This window comes from Elephantulus edwardii, unplaced genomic scaffold (assembly GCF_000299155.1).
Source record: "Elephantulus edwardii isolate Elephantulus edwardi_28Jun2011 unplaced genomic scaffold, EleEdw1.0 scaffold00125, whole genome shotgun sequence".
NCBI lineage: Eukaryota > Metazoa > Chordata > Mammalia > Macroscelidea > Macroscelididae > Elephantulus > Elephantulus edwardii.
This window is the reverse complement of record NW_006399875.1, coordinates 7,442,016-7,464,495: the sequence shown is the minus strand read 5'-3', so window position 1 is coordinate 7,464,495 and position 22,480 is coordinate 7,442,016. Positions and strand designations below refer to the sequence as shown.

The 22,480-nt window shown below is 43.3% G+C and overlaps 1 protein-coding gene across 2 annotated transcripts in view; it reads left to right on the top strand.

The window, feature by feature from the left end:
- The window catches only part of CTNND2 (catenin (cadherin-associated protein), delta 2), a 1,564,764-nt gene that overhangs the window by 1,487,205 nt on the left and 55,079 nt on the right, over positions 1-22,480 (top strand). The window lies entirely within an intron of this gene.

The following is a 22,480-nucleotide window of genomic DNA, read 5'->3' as shown; positions in this document are numbered from 1 at the left end:
CTGATGCTGCCAATTGGTCCAGTGGTGAGAATCTTTGTCTTTTTGACATTGAACCTCAATCCATATTGTAGGCTGCAGTCCTTGACACTCTGTAGCAGGCGCTTCAGGTCCTCTTCAGTTTCAGCAAGCAGGGTTGTGTCATCCGCATAATGCAGGTTGTTGCTGAGGAGACAGCTCACATAGTAAAACACAAATAACCCACTACCATCAAGTAAAATGTGACTCACAGTAACCCTGTAGGAGAAAGTAGAGCTGCTACTTAGTTTCCCAGCTGTAAACTGATGCAAGCAGACAGTTGTGTCCTTGACCCAAAGTGAGTGCTTCATTCAAATCATTGACCTTTCTACTAGCAGCACAGTGCTTAATCCACTGTGCAACCATGTGTTCCCAAACCAGAATCATTCACACTACTGCTGAGTCAACTATGGCTCATAGCAGCCTTCGATTCAGTTTCCCACGCTGTGAAACTTTACAGGTGGAGATTACCCATCTTTCTTCTTCCCTGAAAAGGCTGAGGGATTTCACTTAATAGCCTGACATGTTACACACTATACTGCCAGGGCTCCTCCATCAGATGTTGTTGTTAGGTGCAGTGTTGTTATTATTAGGTGCTGTTGAGTCAAGTACAACCCATCATGAACCTATGCACAACAGATCCGAACCCAGTCCTATCCTGTGCCTTCCTCACCATCTCTGACCATTGCTGCACTCACCATGTCAACGCACCTAGTTGAGGGTTTCCCTCTCTTTGACTGCCCTTCCGCTTTCCCAAGGATAAAGTCCCTCTCCGATTAATAGCTTTGCTAACAACATGCCCAAAGTAGGTGAGATGAAGCTTCATGGTCTTTGCCACCAAGGAGCACTGTGACTGCCCCTTCTCCAAGACTTTTTTTTTTCATGGTTGTTCTATTGGCAGTTCATGGGATATTCATCACCCTTTTATGAATGACTTGTAGTTGACTCTCGGTGCAATAGAGTCAACTACAACTCTTAGTGACCCTATAAATAACAGGACGTAACTAAACTATCCTCAGAATCTCTGGCATGTCCAAGCCCAAGTTTGGAATCACTGTATCAGTCATTCTCTTAAAGGTTCTTCCCCTCTTACTCTGACTTTCCACCTTTCCCAATAAGGTGTTTTTTCCCCAAGGACTGTACCCTCCCAACAACATGTCCCTAGTGAGGTTAATTTCCACCACTCCAACCTCTAAGGAGCATCCTGATTGCACTTCCTACATGACAAACTTGCTTGTTCTTTTAGGAGTCCATGGAATATTCAGTACTCTTCACCAGCACCATAGTTCAAAAACATAGATTCATCTTCTATAATCTTAGCCATTGTCCAATTTTCAGATGTATAAGAAGTAATTAAAAATGCCACGGCTTGTCAGTAATCACACTTAATGTGAGTGGCTTGAGTGCATGAATTAAGGGGGAAAGAGTAGCAGTATGGTCAGCTCTACTCAAATTATCATCAATTATACTGAAAGTATTTAAAAAAAATAGAAGATGAAAGAACATGTTCAGACTCATTCTATGAAACAGGCGTAACCCTGATTTCAAAACCAGGAAAAGACATTACTAAAAAGAAACAAAAACAGAGCAGTATCTCTCATTAATATATTCAACAAACTCTTGCCCAGTAGAATGCAACAGATTTTTTTTTAAAAAAAATCATCATTATTTGGCAAGAAGGTGTACTGCAATCCCAGAGGTGCACAGTTCAAATCCACCAGATGCTCTGCTGGAGAAGAAGGAACAATTTCCTCCTGTACCAGTCAGATCTGATTTGATGGTACACACAACACACATGCAAAATAATAAAATAAAAAAAAATTTTAAATCATTATTTTTTACGAAGTGGGATTCATAATAGGTATACAAGGATGGTTCAACATAAGAAAACCCATCAACATAATTCATCACATTAAAAAAGAAAAAATAAATAAATACATGATCCTATTAATTGGTGCAGAAAAGCACTCTGACAAAATCCAACACCCCTTCCTGACTGAAACACTCGGCAAAATAGGAACAGAAGGGAATGTCCTCAACCTAGTGAAGAATATATACACAAAACCAAGAACCAACATCATTCTCAATGGAAAAAGGAATAAAAGCATTCCTCTTGTGAACAGGAACCAGACAATGATGCACACTTTCACCACTCCTATTCCATATTATATTGGAAATACTTGCTAGGGCAATATGACAAGAGAAGGATTAAGAGGCATCCAGACCTGCAAAGAGGTGATAAAACTCTCACTATATATGCAGATGATATGATAGTGTACAGAGAAAACCCTAAGGACTCAACAACAAAAACCCCAAACTATTGGATTTAGTAGACCAGTTCAGTAACATGGCAGGATATAAGATCAATATACAAAAATCAATAGGATTACTCTGTAGTAACAAGAAGACACAGAGAAGGAAATGGAGAAAACAATACCATTTACAAGGGTATTGTTATTTATGTGCCACTGAGTCACCTACAATTCATAGCCACCCTATGTACAACAGCTCTGAAACCTGCCCTTTCCTGAGTTAGTCTTACTGACTCTGACCCAATTACTCTATCTCTCTCTCTCATCTGGGGTCTTCCTCTCCTGCATTGTCCCTCCACTCTTCCAAACATGATGTCCTTCTCCAAGGACTAGTTCCTCCGGGCTATATGCCCAAAGTTGCTTCAAAATCCTAGCCTCCAAGGAGAAACTTGGTTTCACCCTCTCCAAGACAGACCTATTTGTTTTCTTGGTGAACTATGGTGTGTTCAAGACTCTTCTCCAGCACCACAACTCAAAGGCATCGATTCTTCTTCTGCAATTCTTAGTCGTTGTCCAGCTCTCTGATGCTTAGCAGGTAATTACAAAGAACATGACCTGAATCAGGTACACCTTAGTCTCTAGACTGATATCATCACTTCTCAGTACTCTGGAGAGGTCCAAACAAAAAGTGAGATACTTGGGAATAAACCTAACTAGATACACAAAAGACCTTTATTTAAAAAACAAAACAAAACAAGAACAATCCACACTACAAAACAGTACTTTGAGAAACAATAAGAGACTTAATTAAGTGGAAAAATGCTTTTTGTTCATGAATAGGAAGACTCAATATAGTGAAAGACGACAATTCTACCAAAAGCAATCTACACGTTTACTGCAATCTCAATACAGATACTAAATTTATTTTTCAAAGATCTTGAAAAGGCAATTGACAAGTTTATCTGGAAAGAAAGGATACCCCCGCCCCCATAAGCAAAACACTTCTGCAAACCAAGAATAAATTGGGAGGCATAGAATTCCCTGATCTCAAAATCTACACTACAGCCATAATAACCAGGACAGCATGGTCCTGGGACAATCAGGACAGCGTGGTCCTGGTACAATGACAGGCACATAGACCAATGGAACAGAATTGAGAGCCCAGAAATTAACCCTTCTATTTATGCCAACTGGTATTCAACAAGTAAACAAAATCTATCAAGTGGGGAAATGACAACCTCTTCAACAAATTGTGCTAGTAAAACTGGCATTCTGCCTACATAAAGCTGAAACAGGATCCACATCTCACAAAATACACTAAAATCAACTCAGGGTGAATCAGTGACTTAGAGGTAAAACTCAAAACAATATACATCAAAAGAGATTAAAGGGAACCAAACTTAGAAGGCCTACCCTATGGTAGAAAGAGGCTGGCAAATATAGCCAAAAATCCACAACCAGAAGAGGATAATCTCAATGAATAGGACCTCCTAAAGATTAAATTAAAAAAAAATTTTAGTAGGGTGAAAAGAAACCCTACTGACTGGGGAAAAACATTTGACAATGGAATCTCAGACCAGGGTCTCATAGTGAAAGTTTGCAGAATACTACAGGGTCTCCACAAGAAAAAGACTGATAACCCAATTATAAAATGGGGGAAAGATATGGAAAGACTTTTCACAGAGGAGGATATTTGGAAGACCAACAGATACAGGAAAAAATGCTCAAAATCACTGGCAATAAGAGAGATGCAAGTGAAAGCCACAATGGCATACTGTCTCACCCCAGTAGCAGTGACAAAGTTTAACAGGACAATAAGAAATTAATTTTGGAGAGGATGTGGAGACATGGGAACTTGCTTACTCTGTTGGTAGGATTATAAAGTGGTACTACCAATTTGGAGTTTAGTGTTTCCTCAAAAAGCTGAAGATAGAAATACCATATGGCCATGCTGTTCTATTGCTAGGAATATACTCCAAGGAAAAGACAAAGAGATTTGTACACCAATGCTTCTAGCAATGTTATTCTTGATCTCAAGACCATAGAAATGGCCCAAATGTCTGCCAACACACAGTGAATTAAAAATTTGAGGTACATTTTACACAATGGAATACTACGCAGCACTCAGGAGGAAGGATTTAGAAAAATACTGTATAAACATGGAAGAGTCTAAAGAGCATTATTCTGAGTGAACTTACTCTGAACAAATACAGCATACAACTATTAAATTAAGAGCAGAAGAATAACCAGTAAGATGTGTATGGATATCCAAAGAGGGAAGACGATGGGGCAAGGGGCTGAGGGTGGGGAGGGAGGTAATTACAGGGTCACAGAGTTTGGTGGCTAGAGGGAGGAGGTGAGGGAATTAGTAAAGATTCAGCGCAGATCTAAAAAGGTGGGTAACATTGAGCATAGATCAATGGTGATTAATTTTATCAGATACAATGTATGGGACTAATCCTAAGAATCGCAACGTCAATTTAAAAAAATAAAATACCATGGTGCACACTAATCTTCAAACTGACATCTTTGCTTTTTAGCACTTTGAGGTTATCTTTGACAATGGATCTTTTGACAATAGATTTTCCTATTGAACCTGCCTTTTTATATATAAATGAAATGGGTAGGATCCAAGGGTTGTTTATTGTAGATAAAAGTGTTAGGAAGGAAATATGTCCTTAAAAACCTCATCCAAAAGCAGTTCCTTTTTTGTTCCCAAGCCAGAAAATGTGTTTTAAAAATGTAAAATGGTTGGTGATTCTAGGATTGGCTTGAACGAGCAATTGGTGTAGAGACCAGGATGGAGTGGGCATTAATCAAAGAAATGGTATTCAGAGGGAAGAACATGGTCAGGCAAGTACAGCCATCTTTCAACAACTACTCACAGCATCACTTTGCATCTACACTAAAAAGGAAGAGAGACCCAACAATGCTGCCACTCTCACCTCCCCCTGCCAACCTTGGTCTGTGCTGGTGTGTGACGTGGTGGAGAGCAATCATAGCTCCATCTTGCCTGAGGGAAAACTTGTCTCTTTTGAAACCAATGGGAATAAGTAAATATTTCATGACTCTCCATTCAGTTGTAGTCTTATTTCTGAATCTCCCAAAGGTCCCCTGCTTCCCTTAAACACTCACTACTTTACACTTAAAGTTGGTACAGCTTAGCCCGTATATTTCTCCTTCAAAATATTCCTAACCCCCAAAAGAGGTAGGTTGAAGTTGAAATAGGGATTGCAGAATTAAATATGAGAAGAGGATCCTCGATTAATTGGAGCCTTTGCGAGTATTTTGCACAGGGGGCTATGCCTTTCATCTGCAATGTTCTGGGTTCCATGCTGCTCCTTTGAAATGTGCGTTGTCCCACTATGACTACTTAGTTCCTTCAGAACTTCTCCAGGGCCCCAGGGAAGTCTCTTCCAGGTGGTTGTTCTTTGGCGAAACAGGCTGCGGAACATGCAAAACTCACTATGATTTAGAGGGGAGCTGGTGTTTCTGAATCAGCCTGCCTCTGCTGCTTGGCAGACTATTACTGCATAGCCTAAACTCCACTTTCCCCGGGATCCTGCCCATTTCGTTTATGCTGAACCACACCCTATTGCTAAGGAGCTGCACAGACAACTCAAAGGCATATGGTTCAGAACCTTAAGAGAAAGATGGACAATCTCCAGTCTCCTCTTGTGCAGTTTACAACCTCTGAAAACCTGTTGGAGTTTTCAGCTATCAGACTGTTCGGGCTCAGCAACATAAATCAAAAGAGAAAGAGAGGCAGAATCTAACAAGATGAATTGACCTTAGGACTGTAATTATGGGCTCGAGCATATCGGAGTGTGTGAGGCTGGCACAGGACGGGCTAAGGTCCAGGTTTGTTGTTCATGGGATCACTGTGAGTTGAAGCTGATTCAGTGGTGTCTCACAAGGACAGCATTCTGCTTTATGTTCAAAGACTAGGTCTTCTAGAGACTACACACCCTCTGCTGAGTCAGAGCATGACTTGTCCATTACTGTGTTTTTCTGGCTTGTTATTAGAGTTCAAAGAGTATATTTGTCTCTCTTTACTATTGAAAATAACAAATACAATGTGTTGACAGGAATGTAATGGAACTGGAGTCCTCGGGTTATCACTGATTTAGAAGATTCTTCAGCTGGGGTTATCTGAGAAAGGGAGAGCGATGGCGATGTGTTTAATTGACCCATGATTAGAAAATAGAAAATGTTGTCCTTAATAATTCCCAAATTATGTACTTGTGACATAAAATACAGACCTCTGTGCTCAATGTCGAGAGCACTGCTAATAGCATAGCTCATGTTTTTAAAAAAAAAATTTAGTGTTTTCCATTTGAAAAGTTCTTTGGTGAGAAAATCAAATTCAGTCATACTTTTCTAACTTGTTTTCAGCCAATGAGGAAATAGGTTTCTGTTTGGCTCCTCACTGGCAATTATCTATTATTGGAAAAATAAGTTTCATCCATATCCTTTCATTATCCAAGCTTCATCAGACATATTTATTAAACATCTGTTATTGGCTTAGTATCACTAATGGCATAGAGGAAAATGGATTGGGCTGCCAACCAAACACTCAGCAGTTCAAATCCACCAGCTGTTTCTCAGGGAAAGGTCGCTAGTCTCCTGCTTTAAAGATTGACAGCCTTGAACCCAAGGGAGGATTGCTATAGGTCAGAAAAGATTCAACAGTAGTAGGTGAGCTTTTTATTATCATTATTATTGTTGTTACTATTTTGGGCTTAGCAAAGGAGAAATTTGCCTTCTGCCCTCAAGAAGAAAAATGGAAATAAAGCATAAAACACAGAAAGAAGCTCTAGGAGGTAAAAATGAAATTATAAAATTACTGGATCTTCTTTAGACTCTCAGTTATATACTACCAGTCACTAGGGATGAATTTGACGTTGTTGTGTGTGCTGTCCAGTGGGAACTTTCTCAAGCTGACCCTCCAGGGGGTTTTCATAGTCTGTGAGTTCACACAAGCAGAGATTGCCAGACTTTTACAGCGCAGCAGGTGAAGTCAAACCACGTGCCTTTGAGTTGGCTCTGCAGCTCCTCAGCAGTAAGGCACCACAGCACCTTAGAGATGAATTACTAGAAAGAAAAATAGAAATCAAAATGGTGGAGTAGTGCATTACGTCGGGCTGCTAACTGAAAGGTGGGCAGTTCAAATCCACCAGTCACCTTTAGAGAGAAAGGTGGGCAGTCTCTTCACATGACAATCAATTCCCAGCCTCAGAAACGCAAGGGGGTAACTATTGTGAGTTGGCATCCCTGGACGGCTGTAGGATTATAGTTTTAATTACAGAATGCAAAATGTTAGGACACGGTTAAGAGAAAGACCATCATAGGGCAAAATTGTGAAGGATTTATAAGGTTTGCATTAACCGAGAGAGCAAGCTAAGGGCACTATGGGAAGAAAGAAAGCAGGAGTCCAGAGACGAACATGGAACTAAGAGCAGGGCATTCAGGGGACAGAATTAGGGCCCATCTGTCACCGGTTTATTTCCTCCTGAAGGCAGGCACAAAGCCAGAATCTCATTCTATTAATGTGACTACTTTCTTTTACTTAGAGGGACACATTTAATAAATCAGAACATTCTTCTGGCTGTCTGTGTTGACCAAGAGAAAAGTATGTTTGATTTATGATGCATTTTGAGCCAGAACGTATTTGCCTTATCAGAATCTTCAACATCATCAAAGCTGACCTTCTGGGCTGTTTACTCCCCTTCAGAAAACTAAATAATGATAGAGAAATGCCACCTCGTGCAGGCTAACTAGTACTTAACCTGTGAGAACCTACTGACTAGTTCTCAGGATCCCGTGCATAAAGGAGTGAAAGATCGTGTGGTCCCGGGTTAGTCTCATGATCCGTGTGAATCCTACTATCATGATGTTTTCACTGGCTGGTTTTCTAGACGTAGATAGAACACCAGACCTTTCCTCCTTGTTTCTCTTCATCTAGAAGCTCTGGTGGAACCTGCATCATAGCAGATGAGTGTGTCAGCAAGGGGTCGCTGTGCATGAGATATATTAGCTGGGAATTGAACTCAGGTCTTGAAGGTGAGAGTTTTCTACCACTAAACGACCATTGTCCTGTTACTGCAAATGGAAATTTTAGACATGTTGTCTGAATCATTGCAGGACATGCATCTGCATGTCCTGGTTCATCTGCATGTCCTGGCAATGGTCCCACGGGTAAAATGGTGAATCCTCAAGGCAGACTTTGCAGAGTTACCATGGACAGAGGCAGAGCACTCCCTGTTGACAGGTGGGAGTGGGCCATTTTTTCCAGCATTCAGCTGATGGTTCTGAAGCGCATTGGTTTTGCTGTGAGAAATTCAATGAGAACAGCCCTCTCTAAGAGGAAATGAAAATCTTTAGTTCATAAATGTAAGCATCCAATCAAAGACAGGTCCAGAAGGCAGAATCAGAAGATCGTGGACAGTCAGTGGTACTGGGAAGGAGGCGAATCCTCCCCCACCAGGATCCATGGTCCGCTGTTTTTACTGTCGTGTTCCCAAAGCGTCCCCCACCTCCCACCACCCACGTGAAGCTTCAGTGTCTTGAACAATCAGCTGATGCTTCAAGGACTACCAAGCCGCCTGTACTTGCAGTAGATTAAGGTCATGTTTCTCCGGATTGACATATTGTATTTGCTGTTGCCATTTTAAGGAGAGAAACAAAACATGAAAGGGACCTTTAAGTGTCCTTCACTTTATTGCGTGGGAAGGTGGGCTCTTGGGCTGCCGGTTCCATTTAACAGATGGACGATGAGCTTTGGAAGGTATGGAGATGTGCCCATCATGCCCTGTCTCAACCAAGGCTCTTCCCTTTCTGCCACTGGATTCATTCCATTGCCCCTGGCTGCCGTTACATTCTGAAAACAAGAAATCAATAAGTAATTATGGATAGGCAAGCCACACTGGCAGATGTGCTCAGACATTCACACCATAATGGAGAAAAGAGTGCACCCAGTCTCTCACTGCCCGCAGGAGGCTAACCCCTCTGTGAAGATCAACCAATAGCCTGGTTACAAAAACAGTTACCACATCTTCTTGGGGCCACTGCAACCACTGAAGTCATGGGTTCAGCCCTAGCATCACCCTCATCATCTGGACATTAAAAGGGGGAGAAAAAATCCTGAACTCCAAAAAAGAAGTTTGAAACCTTTTCAAGGAACACACACACACACACACACACACACACACACACCCCTCACAAACATGACTAAAATTCAAAATTTTGATCTCTGTGCTTTGCAGGAAGAGGCAGGCAAACGACTTTAATACTTCTTTTCGTATGTTGCCATTTTGAAAATTAATTTTACTTCCTGGGTATCTCAGATAGGGATGGAAAAGCAGTAAATCCTCTAAAGAAATAAATTAAACTACTGAATTTAGAGCTGTCGTGTTATCAAGGAAATTGCTTACCGGAAATTTATTAAGCTTTCCACTGCGCTGGGAAATGCTTCCCCAAGAAATGGTTGGAAGAACGTGGGGACTTTGGGCCGGATTATAAGCAAACCTCTGATATCCTCAAGATTTACAATTGTAGTTCCTCGGGTTCTCTGTGTTGTAAATCACTTGATGCCAATTTAGGTGGAAAACTAGAGGCGCAGGTTAAACTTGGCTGTGATCCCGTCTCATCCATAAATCTGGACATTTGCTCGTTGATGTTGATATCGACCAAGGAGGTCTTCTTTCATGAGGTCTCCTGACCTCCCCGAGACAATTCTCACCCCATCATCATGCGATCCCTGTCCAGAAACAAAAGCACAAATGGGAAGAGACGCAACAATCACTTGTGCAGAAGTGGAAATCAATGTCTGGGACCGCTGCTAAATAAGAAGTGACTATGTTATAACTGTAGCAAGAAGGTCCTGGATTCAGAGGACACCCCCTGCCCTCCACAGTCCTGTCAGACTATGCACTCGCTTCCTGCCTCTTCAGAAAGCCCTTATGTTTGAAATCGCAGCCCACAAAACTACCCCAGAGACCAGAGGGAGAAACAGAGGCTTCAAGCAAGAATTGGAACACTCTTAATTTGTCTATAAGCCAACAACCCTTTCTCGTTAAGTTTTGGCAAATGACCCAAACCCTCCTTCCTTGGCGGATCCCAACAGGTGGCCTCAGAAAGCTATCATTTGCACAGTGGGGGAGAGAACATGAAAATGAGTAGTGGAGCTGAGGTCTTTAGACGCAAGGAGGCCTTTACTGTGTTCTGTCTTAGGACTTCTGCCAGAATGGAGACATCTGACAAAACCTCATGCTGATAAACTGTGTCTCAAAGTCACTGATGTTGAGTCAGAGCTGACCGATAACTGACATTCAATTGGATTTCCAAGGCTCCACGTCACACAAGAGGGGATCCCCATTTCTCATTTCTCAAGCTGTTGGTGGGTTTAGACTTCCAGGGGGTGTGCCTCCTTGGGGTTGACAGCAGAGCTCCCTACAGCCTACGCTGCTGGGGTTCCCCGAAACTGTGTATGTCAGAACGGACTCATAGCTGACCTTCCAGTGGATATTCTGAGACTGCAAATTAAACTGGAGGAGATTATTCACCTTTTTCCTACAGAGTCGCTGGTGTATTCAGACCACTAGAGAGGTGCCCAAGATTGGAAGGTGTGCTTGACCTGCGGGCTTCTGGGAGATGTAGTTATTTGTACCTGCATGGTATGGGGTCCACTAAGACACCTGCCCCATGTGCCGTATCCCCTAGCTCCACCTGTCTCCGCCCCCCCCACTGTGCTCCAAGATGAAGGTGGGCTTGACCCGTGGGCTTCTGGGAGGTGTAGTTATTCATACCTGCATGGTATGGGTCTGCTGAGACCCCTTATGCCACACGTGTTATACCCCCTCACTCTGCCCTTTTGACCACCCCTCCCCACCCCGCTGATTTTGAGCTTCTCCACCGAGTCTTTCCACAAATATAAGCTAAATGAAATGAAATGTCAAGAATGCAAAGATTCTAACCACTGGGCCAATTGGCAGCATCAGCATGGATGGTGAGGAGATTGAGATAGTTAACAGTTTTAATTTACTTGGCTCCACAGTCAACGCTCTTGGTAACAGCAGCCAGGAAATCAGGAGATGAATTGCATTGGGAAAGTCGGCTGTGAGGGACCTCTCAAGAGTACTGAAGAGCAATGATGTCAGGCTGGAGACTAAAGTGCACCTGATCCGGGCTATAGTCTTCTCATTTTTGTGCTATGCATCAGAGAGTTGGACAATGAATAGGGCTGATAGAGGATTGATGCCTTTGAGCTGTGCTGCTGGAGAAGAGTGTTGAATATACCATGGACTGCTAGAAGAACAAACAGGTTTGTCCTGGAGAGGGTGAAGCCAGAGTGTTCCCTGGAGTCAAGGATTCTGAAGCTTTGTCTGACATATTTTGGGCATGTGGCAAGGAGGAACTGGTCCTTGGAAAGGGACATCATGTTTGGCAGAGTGGAGGGGAAGCGAAGGAGAGGAAGACCTTTGGTGAGACGGATCGATTCTGTGACTGGAGCGGTGGGAATAAGTGTGTTTGAGATGGCGAGGTTGGCCCAGGATAGAACAGCATTTAGAGCTCTTGTACATAGGGTCGCTATGAGTCGCAAGCGACTCAATGGCACATAACGACAACAACAACCCCACCCCGCACTCTGTGCTCCAAAATTTGAAGGTGGGCTTAACCTGCAGGCTTCTGGGCGACATAGAGAGAGAGGTGCCACCTTGGGGTCAGTGACACTTAGCTTCACGGACTACACGAGCACACCTGAACAAATACAAGCGTGTGTCCTCCTGCCTGCAGTGTTTTCCGATTACTGCTCCAAGTAAGTGGCTTACGGTATAAACTTCATAAATTCACGTTGGCTCTGACTCAGCCAAAACCAAAGGAGCCCTAGTAGTGCAATGGTTAAGTGCTTGGCTTCCAACCTCTAGCACTTTGAACCCACAAGCAGCTCCTCAGAGAAAGATAGGCCGTCTGTCCTCCTCCGTGGAGACATCTTCTCATTGGCTGGTCTACTCTGTCACGTAGGGTCTCTGTGAGCGGGAGCAAGGTCAGTGGCAGCGGGTTTGAGGTTAAAGTCAATGTCTTGTTGGAGACATGCTCCATCATGTTGTAGGGAAGAAGCTGTTTCTTCACCTTTTGTGCTGCTATGTACCATTTATTCCTCCCTGGGGTCTCTTTCCATCTTCACAGCCAAGACGTGGTACTGTCAAACCTTCCTCTCTGTTTTTGTGCTCATACCACCTTCTCTAACAAGTAGCTGTGCCTTGGGAAGAGAGCAGCCATTAAAGCTCCTTGGGGACAGCAGTGGTGACGCTGTCTCACATACGTTGGATGTGTGGCCAAGAGAAACCTTCCTGCCCAGCCTCTTATATAGACTAATGCAGAATGACCCTCCCAACTTAATCACACCTGTAAGACTCATTTGTCCACTAAGGTCTTGTGTTCATAGGTTCTGAGGATTAGGGCATGGGTGTGTTCGGGGGTCACTGCTAAGTCACTGTGCCTTCTCACATAAGGGTCTAGTATAAACCGCCAAGATGTGTGTAGCACATCCCTGACTGAAGCTCTGGGCTCCTTCTGATTCTGTGTTCTCCATCATCAGAGAGTGGTCTTCATTTTCACTGTCTGGTTTGTCTCCTGATCCATACAGATCCCAGCCAACCTTGCAGGGAAAGGACAGGAGGCACATCTTCTTTTAAAGGTGATTGTTTTTGTTGTTGTTGTTGTGTACCATGGAATCATAATGGAACCATAGCTGTCTCTCTAGCAGATTTTCAGAGGCAGTAAATCTCACATGAGGAGATTTTCCCATCTTTCTCCCCCTGAGAAGCTAGTGGATTTGAACTGCCTCACTTAAGGATGACAGCATAGCTTCTTACCATCAGGTCACTCAGTAAGGACTTCCAGTTCTGAGTCATCTGGACAAATTTCCCTGCCAGGAAAGCTGAAAAATAAGTCTCAATGCCAAGCAGAGGCTTCATAAGGAGGCCAAGAATGAGGGTGGTAGTAGTCATGAAGGTTGTTTATGCCAGCACATTGAATAAACACCACCTCCAACACACCTTTCAAAGATTTAGTTTTTACAGAAGCCACATCCCTGAGAGGGACTCTGGCTTCTTGAGGCTCGGCAGGTTTGAGGGGTCTGGGCACTTGAAGCGTACTTTTGGCACCATGTGGGGGTTGGCAGAGCAGACTTGCCAGATGAACAGGGGGTCTGGGGCAAGAAGTTTGCCAGCATTTGGGCGTACCAGGCTGGTAAGACAATGAAAGGTCACGCCCTGCCTAGGGTCTGGGGAGATTTGATGTCAGCGGAATCCCTCAGGCCTGTCTTTCATTGTGTTTGTTCAGACATTCCTCTAGGTCGTATAGCCCTGGTGTACAAGTTACCATATAGCGGTCACTTGTGGTTGCTGTCAAATAAATGCGTTAATGGTTGGTTACCCAATGCGGACAGAGAGCGGGGTGGAGCTCCCCGATTAAAACAAGCTTGGAAGGAGGAATGACATCACTTCCATAATAGCTTGCCTCCGGAAACCCTATGAATCTGGAGAGAGGATGAAAGGCACCCAAGCGTCGAGGACTCTCCTTCATAGGGTCACTATGAGTCTCCTGGACTCGAAGGCACTTAACAACAACAACAACGACACATCCCTGAGAGCGCCTGCAGTGCTCTCTTAATTGCAGATGCTCCTACAGGAATGACCACGTTACTTCTGTGCTTTGAAAACAATCCCAGATCTGTGGCCTGTCCTGGGAGGGCGGCTGAGTGGGAAATGAATTAGAAGCTGTATTTTCCAGCCTTGCTCTTTCTAAAGCTTGAACAAGATAAAGCTCGCTGATGGCAGACATGAGGAGGTGAGGGGATGTGGAAACCACTCACATTTCCCTAGTGCTTAGTGACCTGTCACAAGCATGGCTGTTGTTTGCTCCAGTGAAGCTTGACCTCACTCCACTGTACCCACTGAGGGGGTCCGTCAGTCCCAAGCCACCGGAAAGGCTCCATTGAACCAGACAACAGAAATATGGTGAAATATATAGTATCAATAAAATAAGACGTACATCAGTCGGACTTTCTTCAAAGCCAGTCTAGACTATTTTAAAAATCTAGACAAACCAAGTTGTCTATTTTTAACTCATTGACGCTGACCCACGACAGCCTCATGAAATTTCCAGAGGTGGAGTTTTTCTAAAGGAATTGGCAGTTGTTTCCTCTGAGGGGCTTCTGGGTAAGCTTGAGCCTCTAATCTTTTCTTTCTCATTTGAGGATCACCCAGAGACATCAGTCACAACCGCCCGTTTTCTTACCATGGTTGTTAATTGCCCATAAAGCCAAGCCCAGCCCACTGCCATGAAGTCAGTTCCATCCAGCACAGGATGACCCTCTCTCAGGCAGAGACGGCTTCGTTTTCCTGCCACAGAGCGGTGCTGGATGCAAACCATTGACTTTTCAGTTAGCTGTCTGGCTTGCACGGTACTATACCAGGTTTCCTTCTTGGTGCTTGTTGTTATTAGGTGCTGGCAAATCAAGTACGACTCATAGTGTCCCTGTGAACGACAGATTGGAACCCTGTTCTATCCTGTGCCGTCCTCACACTTCCTGACACACAAGAGCCCATTCCTATCTCACCAAGGCAGTGCTGAGCTAAAGGGGTAAAACACAAATTAGTACTTTTTTTTTTCAGTGTAAAAATTATTTTATTAAACAAGAGTAAATTTTTATTTAATGGGGGGAAAAAAGAGCCCATTCCTGCAGCCACTCTGTCCATCTAGTTGAGAGTCTTCCTCTCTCTTGCCAACCCTCACCTTTCCTGGTAGGATGTTCCTTTCTAAGAAGTAGCCTCTCCTAGCAACATGCTCAAAATATGCGAGAAAAAGCTTTGCTGTCCTTGCCTCCAAGGAGTATTCTGGCTGCACTTTTTTCCAGCCATATCTGTTTATCTTTTGGTAGTACATGGGATAATCAATTCTGATTACACGAGATAATTAATTCACTGACTACATGGCATAATCCATTCTCTGACACCACAACTCAAAGTATTTTTTTTTCTGTTTTCCTTATTCATTGTCTAGCTCTCAGGTGCACACGAAGTAGTCAAAAAGACCATGGCCTCCATCAGGTGCACCTTAACCTTCCAACTGATATCACTGCACCTCAGTAATTTAGAGAGGTCCCTGACAGCAGACTTGCCCAATGCAATACATCTCCTGATCTCCTGACTGCTGGTACCAAGAGTGTTCATTGTGGATCTAAGCAAGATGAAATCACTGACAGCTTCAATCTTTTCTCCATCTGTCATGATGTTGAGGAAGCTCTGGGGGTGTAGTGGCAAGAAGCTGCACTGCAATCCCGAAGGCACATGGTTCGAGGCCATCAGCTGCTCTGTGGGAGAAGGATGGGCAGTCTCCTCCTATGCGATTAACTGCCTCTGAAAAACCCACTGACGGGTCAGCTATGGGTCGGTTCTGACTCTACGGTACTTAACAACAGCAACACCAATCATGATGTTGCCTACAGGCCCCGTGGTGAGGATTTTTGTCTTCTTCATGCTGAGATAAGTCACCCCTGAATCCTATTAACAAATGTAATTCCCAATTACTTCCTTCATTCGTTCAACTTATAATCACTGAACATCTTCAGCACTCCAGGCTCTGCCCTACAATGTAGGATTTCAAGAATTAACACATTTACAATAAACTGCCATCAAGTTAATTCTAACTCATGTTTGTGAATAGAACTCCCTCCAGAGTTTTAATGATGTGTTTCCTCAGAGGTAGATCACCAGGCATTACCCACACCTTTCCTCAGGTACCTCTGAGTGGACTTGAACCACTAGTCTTTTGCTTAGTAGCTCAGTTCTTAATTGTTTACTTCATCCAGGGACTCCACAAACTGGGATTTCTGTCCTTAATTAAATAATGATACTTTAACAGCTATTTCTTTGTTGGTTCATTTCATAGAAATCTTTGTTGGGTTCCCTTAAATGTAGACTGCTGTCCACAGGGCTGCTAGGAGTCACACTTGACTTGATGGCATCTGATAACAACAGCTAAGGCAACACACTAAGGTGTGCTTGATTCAGGCCAGAGTCTTTCCAATACTTGTTATGCATCTGAGAGCTGGACAATGAACAAGGATGTCAGAGGAAGAATTGACACCTTTGAGCTGGGGTGTTGGAGAAGTTCATTGAGCATCCCATGGATGGCCAGGAGAATGAACAGATATGTCTTGGACAAAGTGTAGCTGGAGTGCTTTTTGGAGGCAACAATGATGAGGCTTCACCTCATATACTTTGGGCATGTTGCTAAGAGGGGCTATTCCTTGGAGAAGAACATGATGCTGGGAAGGGTGGAGGGTTATGAAAGGAGAAGAAGATCCTAAACCAGGCGGATTGACATGGTGACTGCTGCAGTGGGCTCTTGGGTGTCAGCAAGTGTGAGGATGGTGCAGGACAGAACTGGGTTCAGATCCTGTGTTCATAGGGTTTATACGAGCCGTACTTGTCTCAACAGCATCTAAAGCAACTACAATAAAGATTTTCTTTTATCATTACTGTTCAAGAAGGGTTCAGAGCTATCGTGCACAGGATCATAATGAGTCATGGTTGACTTGACGCCATATAACAACAAAAACTACAATATAGACTTCTTTTTTTCTTTTTCTTGTTACTGTTCAAGTGTTTGGTTAAATCTTTTTGTCTGACTAAGAACCTTGCTGTGTCCTCTTCTTTTTCCTGTTTCTTCATCCTCTTCATGGGCTTTCTTCCTCCATAAACGTGCACCCACATTTACTTCTTTCTTCAGAAGAAGCCTCTTCCTAACCTTCTTCTCCAGCCTCAGCCTGTGGATTTCTACCCTTACACCTCTCACCCTTCACTAGAAAGTTGCTGGAATTTTCCTCTAAGCCTGGCTGTTCATAACGTAACTATCACTCCTTCAAGGAAACCTTCTCAAGTTCTACAACTCTCCCAGATGTTACAGAGCCCCGCAGAGTAGCTTGTACTTCTCAGTGGCTCTCACTGTGAACGTAGCAGCATGGTCATTGGCGTGCATCTTTCACCAGTTATCATTCCTCTCACCTCCACCCTCTTCCCTGACTCTTCTCTCCCCAATGCCCAACCATTGCCAGGTAGACACTTAATGAAAAACTACCAGTGCAGCTGTGGAGAACTTCAGCTCCACGAGGGACACACTCAATGACTCTACTTGAGTCTCCTTTGTCCGAGCGTTTAGAAGTCAGGTGGAATGTGGAGACCTCCAAGCTGAATCGAGCTGTGACCTTAATGACTGCCTGATGTCCTAGGTGTCATATCTGATGTTTAGATGGTCGAAATGACCTCAGCATTAGAGTCAGACTTTTGTTTGTTTGTAAACCCAAGCATTGGGAATTGTTACATTCCATTTCATCTGAACATGACTTTTGCAGCAGTAATTGAAACTCAGAGGGCATGGTTCAAGGTCTGCCATGTCAGATCTTGGGTTTAGAGCCTCCAAAAGGAATTATAGCCATTTGACTTTCTTAATAAACCTCATAATCGTGAGTATGGTGACATTTGCTTTGTGAGTTATTGCAATGGATTTGGGACCTAGTAGAGTGATAAAATTGTGTTGGAATTGGTAAAAAAGAAAATAAAAGGAAACGGGGAGATATGGCAATGGACCCAATTTTATCTCTATTCCCTGGATAGGTTTTCTGGTTTTAGTTGATATCAATTAATCATGATATCTTTTTAGTAACCAAATGGTAATGTGTATGTGTGAACCAGTGCTATTGTGTTAACCATGGGCCATAGCAACCCTAATAGAATGTACTAGAATTTCTCCATAGCATTGCCAAGACTGTAATCTTTACAGTCTTGTAACACACTAAGGTGTATCTGATTCATTCAGGTCAAGGTTTTTCCAATTACTTGTTATGCATCTGAGAGCTGAACAGTGAATATGGACGACAGAAGAAGAATTGACACTTTTGAGCTGGGGTTTTGGAGAAGAGACTGCCCCATCTTTGTCCCTTTAAGTGAACTCTCAACTCGACCGCAATCAACAACAACAATCTAAAGCCTTAACCTCTGCTTCACCAGATATACATATATCATTTATCTCACACAGAGCAAACACATCATATGCATGTTTTAAACACATATAAAAACCAAAACAAACCCCTACCATCAATTCAAACTCACAGTGGCCTTTGGGCAGATTAGTTCTCCAAGGCTATAAACCTTTAGAAAAAGGACTGCCTATCGTCTAGCTCAGAGACGTTGACTGATTCGAACCATCCATCTTTTGGTTAGCAGCATAGTATGTAATGCATCACACCACCAGAACTCATTATATTAATTATATATGTGTCATATATAACTCAGACTCATTACCATAAGGCAGACCTGTCTCACAGCTGACCTCCTCCCGCACCCTATAGACTTTCCAAAATTGTAAATTGTAAAAAAGAGATCGTCCATCTTTCTGCCATGGTGCGGCTGGTAGATTTGGGTGACCCATGTTTATGTGTCTTTCTCCTCTTTGTAATGAATATTTGCTCTCTTCATGAATTGTGTCTTTGAGATCATCCCGTAACTCATCCGGTCTTCAATCATTGGTGTTCAATGCCTCAAACCTACTCCTAAGATGATCTTGAAATTCAGGTGGAATACAGTCAAGATCATATTGGTTCTTGTGGTCTTATTTTCTTCTGCTTCAATTTGAACTAGCATATGAGTAATTGATGGTCTGACCCACAGTCCACCACTGGTCTAGTGTTGATTGCCAACATTGACATTCTTCAATGATTTCTTCTACAGATGTAATCAGTCTGATTCCTATGAAGTCCATTGGGTTATATATCTATGTGTAAAGTCATTGATTGTGTCTTTTTAAAAAGGTATTTGCCATGAATAAATCATTGAAAATACAAAATTCATTCTATTTCCAGACTCATTTCTATCACCAAATCCATATTTTCCGACTATTACAACTTTGGCAGCAGCAGTCAGGAAATAAGGAGACACATTGCACTGGAAAAGTCTGCAGTTTGGGGCCTCTCCAAATTAATGAGGAGTAATGATGTCAGTGTGAGGACTAAGGTGCATCTGATTCAGGCCATAGTCTTTCCAGTCACTTGCTATGCATCTGAGAGCTGGACAATGAATGGGGGTAACAGAAGAATTGATGCCTTTGAGTGTAGTGTTGGAGAAGAGCACTGTACATCCCATGGATTGACCAAAAGAACAAATAAATATGTCTTAGAGTAGGTGCAGCCAGAGTGCTCCTTGGAAGCAAGGATGATGAGGCTTCACCTCACATACTTTGTATATCTTGCTAGGAGGGGCTGTTGCTTGGAGAAGGACATGATGCTGGGAAGGGGGGAGGATTGGTGAAGGAGAGGAAGGCCCTCAACAAGGTGGATTGACACGGTGACTGCTGCAGTGGGTTCTTGTGTGTCAGGAAGTGTGAGGATGGCACAGGATAGGCTGGGGTTCACAAGGTTGCTATGAGTCACGCTTGGCTTGGTGGCACCACCACAAACAACACAACCTTTGAGTTGGCAATACAACTCTCTACTGAGATCATTTCATATGTGATATAAAATGTCTACCAACTTGCCAAGGCTTCTTGGTGATACTGAGTCTTTAGAATTAGACCGGTGACACTCAAGTGGATTCTTGAAGTCAATTTATTCCGTCTTTGCTTTGCAAAGACAACTCTTCAGGAACTCCTTATAGACACTGTACCTTTAAGTATCCAAATCAATTTAATTAAATTTCATTAGAAGCACCGAAGCTGAAAGAAACTAATGAGAGCAGTAGTGTATCAGGTGGTATTTATTTCTGCATTCAGCTGCAAACACTCCCTTTCGGCCCTTAAAATTTAGTTTAAATATTTAACTCTAATAACTTCTGGAATTGTTGATGGGATTTGTGTTAATGGGTCTTTAACAAACAGTTTACCTTAAAAAAAATAGACGGAAGCTTGTTTTATTACAGCAAAGAGGTTTCATTTCTATGCAAAGTCAGTCTTCTTCATCTCCATGTGCTGTGCATCAGAATTTATCTATTCCCATTTTCCTAAATAATGCTGTTTATCGAGATAAAGAAGATTTATGCATAATTTCCAATAATTCAGCATCTTTTCTTTCTCATCTTAATGTGATTACACCCATATGTTAGTTCCACTTCCTACTGTCAGGAAGCACAATTCTAATCCAGCACGATTTGCAGAAGTGACCAGTACCTTCTCTGTGTGCTTTCCGTCCTCAGAGGAGGGTGAGCGTTCATGTTCTGACTTCCAGCTGGAAACGCTGGCTCCTGCAGAAGAAGTCTTGTTAGTGAATAGAAGTTAGGAGTTCAGTGTGTTCTTGGAAGAAACAATGAATGAACTTGGATTTCTAAGTGCTCAGAGAGCTTTGCCACACTTTTCTATAACCCCAGCCACTTAGAGCAAATTAAAATTGATGAGCTTTATAGGCTATCTATAGCCTTCCAGGACAGCTAATATCAAAAATAATTGTTTCTTCAGCATCAGCTGGCCCCTGGGTGCCTCCTGAGACGTCTTTGCTTAGAAATGGAGTAAATCTCTGCAGCATCAGGACATTCCAGAGCTACTCTAAAAAGAGAGAAGGAGGAGGAAATAGAATGGCCATGCATTGGCTAGCCCTGTCCTAGCACATACTGTGGGAGGCAGCATATACCCTCAGTGGACGTAAATATCTGTTCTTCCTTCTCAAGGTTAATTATTGAAGCCTTGCCTGCCCCAGAAATGGATCCTTCTAAAAAGAGATTTGTTGAGTCTAAAGTCTAACTATAGAAGACAAAAGTTCTGACGCTCCATTTGGAAATCACTTTAAATAGGACCCTCGACATTTCTCAGTGGTAGATAGTAGCTGTGGCGCCCTTCCACCCACTGTGGTCTGAGCCCTGTGGGGCCTTGTCTTAGAAGTAGAAGCCAGTGACTCCAGTAGAACAAACAGCCCTCCCATCTTCTGAAGCACGTTACAGATAATCAGCGTAGCCTCTGTTTTTCCTGTGATCACCAAAGCTGATTTTTCACCAGCTCTTTAGATAGTCACGCTTCCTTCCCATCTTCTCTCTTTACTATATGTTGCTGTTGGTTGCTGTTGAGTTGACCTTGACCCAGCGTCCCTGACCATGGAACAGGATGACACCCACTGCCGGGTCATGCTCTGGCTTGCCAGTATCACCCAGCTCCTTGTTGTGGGCACTGCAGATCATCTCATCAAGGCTTCACTGTTGACCCTGGGCTTCACCAAACATGAGTCCCTTCTCTCACAATTTATCCCTCCTCCTGAACTGTCCAGGGAGCTCTGGTGGCTTAGTGGAAAGGAATTACACTGCCAGTGCAAAGGCGCATGGTTCAAATCCACCAGCTTCCCTGTAGAAAAAAGATGGGCAGTCAACTCCCGTGCAGTTTACTGCCTCGGAAAACCCACTGGAGGGCCAACTACAGGCTGGTTCTGACTCCACATTAAAGAATTGTCCAGCGAGCTCTGGTGGTCAAGTGGTAAAATACTGCGCTACAATCCCAAAGGCATGCTGTTCGAATCCACCAGCTGCCCCATAGGAGCAGGATGAGCAACCTCTCCTGTGTGATTTATTGCCTCTGAAGAATCACAGGAGGGTCAGCTGTGAGTTCTGACTCGAAGGCAGGCAATAACAACAGTGACTTAATTGTCCAAGTCAGTGTTTGGTTGTGACGCATGGAGGGTCACTAAGCTCCAGGAATTAGATCTTTCTTCCTCATCATTCCTAGTCTGGAAGCCCCGTTGACGCTGTCCACTGTGGGTGGCCCTGCTTGAAGTGTCGGTGGGAAAGTGTCCAACAGCATCACATAGGTCAGCGCAGTGCAGCACATTGACAGATGGACGGCTGCTTGACCACGTGAAGTCTGCCCTCGAGCTCTGCCCTGTTCCATCCTGTCTCCATTACAGTGAGGCCGCACTGGGGGCAAGAGGGCTGAAGGCTGTGATTTGTTGGAAGTAGCAGAGTTTTCTTTTTAAATAAAATTTTATTTTAATTGTGATTTTAACGAATATTTACAAAGGAGTTAGATTTTCATTCATTCATTCTTGCACATTTTACCCCTCCCCTTCCTTTCTCCACCCCCAGTTCACTTTTTTAATTAATTTTCATGAAAGTCTACAGAGATTTAAGGTTTCCAGTCATTCATTGTTGCACTTTTCTCCCTCCCCAACCCCTCCCCCC